The sequence below is a fragment of the Alosa pseudoharengus genome, unplaced genomic scaffold (genome assembly GCF_046254945.1).
Source record: "Alosa pseudoharengus isolate Yale_2024_CS ecotype anadromous, Long Island Sound unplaced genomic scaffold, YU_APseudo_1.1 YU_APseudo_1.1_scf_13, whole genome shotgun sequence".
In the NCBI taxonomy this organism is placed as follows: Eukaryota; Metazoa; Chordata; class Actinopteri; order Clupeiformes; family Clupeidae; genus Alosa; species Alosa pseudoharengus.
Window position 1 is genome coordinate 18,176,468 of NW_027468598.1, and position 5,000 is coordinate 18,181,467.

Here is a 5,000-nt window from a genome sequence, read left to right on the forward strand (position 1 = left end):
TATGTAATTAATTAGATTTTTTTTTTTAATCGATTGACAGCCCTACTGATAATAAACATAAATAGTTACTTAATCTATAGTTTTTGAACCAGCCTTTTCTCCTTTGTGTTGGTCTCAGCAATGGTGTTAAGATGCAATCACTTGTTCATATATTTATTCATTTCACATTTTTACAACAGCCTACCAATAGGCTGCATAGCCTTGACACATACAAGGACAAATTTAACTCGAGGGGGCGATTCGACTTTCCCCATAAAGAAATCTCCACAAATACAATAACGACTCGCATCATTTGCACTATTTAGGCTACATCGGAATTGACGTCTACAGTGCTATGGGTCAATTTGCTTGTGATGGTAATTTTGATACCATAGATTTAATAGAGACCCAGTCAGACCAATAGTATGAAAAATCAGGAATAGAGTTTATTTACAATGATGCGCATCAAGGGAGAGACAGCATGACTTCACCTAAAGATCCATCAGCTGCTCTAACTAGACAAGGAAATAGTTAGGGTTTAAGTATCCTTCCAGGCTGACGGGAGATGGCGTTGGTCATCCCATCTCACGTGGACTACACTGAATCAGACTCTGATTAGTGGCAACCTGGAAATCCGGAGCAGATAGCTACTGATGCAGCCATGCAGAACAGTAAAACACTGCAAAGTCATAATGTTCCCGCTTATCTCTAAATACAGTCACACACAGATATACACAGGGACAGTACAGATATCATGCAGTCATTACAAAGAATCGTACTTTTAGTATCAAAGTGACCCACTAATGAGCAGAACATTAAACCACATATTGGAATATTGGGCATAATGTTCTATTCCACTTTCTCTCACTTGCAACTACAACAAAACATCTCTCTTTAGAAAGGGACAACCTATTGAGCTGAAGAATGACCACTTGAAAGACCACTGATGCGTAGCATTCAATAATATCCACAAACTCTCAAATGCGCATTAAAAACGTATCCCTCAGTAGGCTAGATCAGTCACTTGCGCAGCACAGGCTTTTCCAAACTGACTGTGCTCAAAACAATGCAACACAACCGTGTTCAGAGCAGGATGAGGACAACCTGAGGTTGTGTGTTACATTCAACATTTTCTATCACATCACATTGAGCTGAGAGAATGATGGCAATAATAATAATGGCCTACTACTACTACTAATACTACCACTACTACTACTACTACTACTAATAATAATAATAATAATGTATAGAATAATAATAATAAAATAATAATAAATATCAATAAATATAGTTGCTAGCGACAATGAACGGGGTCCAATCATTTTTAGAGCATGGGAATACTGGGTGTTTGGGCATTGAGATTATACTGTAGAATTGTGGAAAATCTGAGGAAGAACTGAAATAGCAGAATATATGTACGTAGCGATATATGTACTGTAGGTACCGGTAATGGCTAAGCTTTCCATTTGGCTTGGTAGATCTCAGGACACTGTCAACTTTAAAAGTAGATCTTGGTCTTACTCATAAGCCAAAGGAGAATGGCATTATTAAAATGTACCTGGAAGTCAGCAGTCTCTACCTAAAAGTCCAACCTGCCACTGATCCACAGCAGTGTTGGTTCATCACACACTCACTTGGACCACACAGCAGACTCTATTCCCTTGTGTCATGCCCTTTAAAACAAACACAAATAAACATTGATTTTCCACCACAACATTAATACAAACAGATGCCTCCCTCTACACACACTGTCTCTCTCCCACACACTGACAAACACCCGCGTCACCCCTCCAGCAGTGAACCGCAGTCTCTGACGTCCACAAACATCAGCTTGACAGAGACTACTGGGCTTGTTCTCTCTCTCTCTCTCTCTCTCTCTCTCTCTCTCTCTCTCTCTCTCTCTCTCTCTCTCTCTCTCTCTCTCTAAGTGTTTCTCTCTCTCTTTCTTCTTTTTTCCACATTTTATTTTCTTTGTTCCCGTTAACTCTGACGGGCTCTACCTGGGCTTGGGGCGTCGCTGTCTCCTCCGCTGACTCATAGCGGAGGTGACGGGCGGCTGTTACCCAGTGGCCGCTGCGACGATGACAACTCATCAGAGAAAACTGGCCTCGGCGCTGCCGGTCTTACGTAAAGCGAGAGCTGGCGCTCAGCTTTCTCGGAGGTGGGGTGACGCGGCATTGTGTGGCGTGGCAAGGGGTGAGGTGGCGTGGACTTGGCATGGCTGAGCTGAATGCTCACACCTGCATTGCTATTACGCCAGGCAGCTAGCAAGAACCTGAACGGCCATCGCATCAACACCAGTAGCCATAGTAACTGCTCTTTCTCTCTCTCTCTCTCTCTCTCTCTCTCTCTCATTCTCTTTCTGTGCCTCAAACTCTTGTTCACTGTGAGAGTGACAGAAAAATGCTATCGTCCTGGCAGAAAGCAGTACAGTGAAAGAATCACTGTGTGTGTGTGTGTGTGTGTGTGTGTGTGTGTGTGTGTGTGTGTGTGTGTGTGTGTGCATGTGTGTTACGTGTTTCATCAACTAGTCAACTAGTCAACTACTCAACCAGGTGACTATTAAAATCACTAGTCGGTGCTGTAGGTAGCAGTCAACTAGTCGTGGACAAAATGGCTGAAAGCTAAACGGGTACAGTGACAGCCCTAACCCTAACCCTAACGTGCAATATGTGTGTGTGTGTGTGTGTGTGTGTGTGTGTGTGAGTGGAGAGAGAGAGGGAGTGTGTGAGTGAGAGTGGAGTGTGATGGAGTGCACACAGGAATAAAACGTGGCAGGTGAATCTTGTACATGTACAGTGACAGAATAAAAAATAGAGGCACTCCACTTCCTCTCATTGTACTCCAAAACAAGAGGAAAGCTGGGAAACACCTGCCTGCCTGCCTGTCACCTGTGTGTGTGTGAGAGAGAGAGGGAGAAAGAGTGAGAGAGGGGCTAGAGACAGTCTGTGTGTGTAATGTAAATTTGTGTGTGTGTGTGTGTGTCTGTGTATCTACAGTATACAGTAGAATACAGTGTGTGGGACAACCTCACTTTTGAGAATGCAGTCCATAGCACACCTCTCTCTCTCTCTTTCAGTGGCAGGGCCTATTAAGAGGCCCTGTGGAGGGGTATTGAGGCTGCACCTCTCTGGGATTAGAGAGAGAGTGCACACACACACATACACACACACACAAACACACACAGACACTCGGTCGCACAAGCATTCGCCTCTCCAGATGCTCAACGCTCCAACGCAGCTCAACAGTCCCTGTCTAAAAATACAGCCGACTGCACCTTGCCAGGCTGCGAGCAGGCAGGGGAGAAGGCAAAAAAATCCCCCGATAGAGCTGTTTTGCAGTTTTCAGCAGCCCGCAAGCCCACTGCCAGGGGAAGATTACACGCCACACAAAAGCGGCCCCCATGTCACGCTGCTGAGGCAGAACAGGGTCACCGGTAATCAAATCCGAAACGGAATACTTTTTAAAAAATATCACAAACAACACCGGGGGGGGGCCCCCGAGCAGGTGCACTCCAGAGACGCGAGAGCACAACGCATCAGCCAGATGGTAAGCCTGTGTGCATTAATCCAATGATACTCGCCATACTCCCTTCTTTCATCAAAGAGATGGATGGACAGATGAATGGAGAGATGGATGGATGGATGGATGGATGGAGGGATTGATAGATGGGGGCTGGACAGAGGTATCTGGTTGTCAGTTCACTCACGAAGGAGGAGGAGTAGGGTGGAGGGAGGGGATATCCCAGCATAAGCTGTATCTCTTTTCCAGGCATTTTGTAATCATCTGGCCAGATTAGTAAACTAAGCCAGGGTATTTGTTTTACTTTGTCAACAGCCTCCAGCTATGCCAACCGTGTCCAATTAGGCCACACACACACAGAGACACACACACACACACACACACACACATACCATGAATGTTTAATACAACACTGAAGAGTTGCAAAATCCTTATGTTAGCATGTGCGCTAAGCTCTCAAGACAGAGAGACTAAGAGAGGACTGAGGACGAAACTACAGGAAGTCGGGAGTGAAATATAAAACAATTCTTAACAAAAACACTGTCACTTCATCTGCAGGTAAAGGTCACCTCTGTTACATCTGCCGCTTATCACAAGAGCGCCTCGGTGTGACAGAAAAAGCATCAATGTCAAACTGCTTCACCATCCTCCACATCAGATTGTGCCAGTAGCCAACCATAACTCGCTCTCTGTGTCGCACAGCGACCTTGAAGCAAAAAACACTCACTAGCAGCCTCGGAGCGCACACGTGACACCCCAAACAAAAGCCGAGCTCAGTCATTTAACACACATCACACGCATACTCCAATCATGGTCCATCTATATGATAAACACTAAGAGCACTGCTGTGTGGGAATGCAACAATAAACTAGTGCACAGCAATATATTATATAAAAAAATGCTTTATATAATAACTTATGACTAATAACTTAACACATTTACGGTATTTGAATGTGATCTGATAACCTACATATGACACAGTTGCTACACTGAACATGAGTCCACAAACCAGACCTATTGGCAGGTGCACAGACATCCATCAGGTATTGATCAGTCTCTGTACACCACACGTGACTTACCACAGCATTATCTGACACCTGAAGTGTAGGCAAGGTAGGGACTTTGTGTATACATTCGACTGAAAATAAGATCCTTGAGCTGCCTGTCAAATTGATTACAGCCCCAGTCAGTCGCTGACTCTAGAACAGCCTCTCAGGACCTGTTCTGAGATCAGTCTCTCTGCAGGTGATCTGCTTCTAACCTTGACTGTGTCTGTTCAAGAGTCAGTTGCAATATCGGGTGACAAATATCAGAGGTGGGAAACTTCGACTAGAAAGTTAAAGTCTTACCATGTATTGGTTATACCTGTGCAGCTAATACAAATGGCTACCTACCTGAATGAATAATTGTGCTAATTAGAAGCAGCTGATTTAGCGAATATGTGGTAGAGATTTTTCACTTCTGCTAAAAAGAGTGCGCTGTCACTTGCCACACACATC

General features: G+C 44.4%; 1 protein-coding gene across 1 annotated transcript in view; it reads right to left on the minus strand.

Moving 5' to 3' along the window:
- gucy1a2 (guanylate cyclase 1, soluble, alpha 2) overlaps nt 1–5,000 on the minus strand; it is a 52,490-nt gene that overhangs the window by 36,743 nt on the left and 10,747 nt on the right. The gene's annotated exons all lie outside the window — the stretch shown is intronic.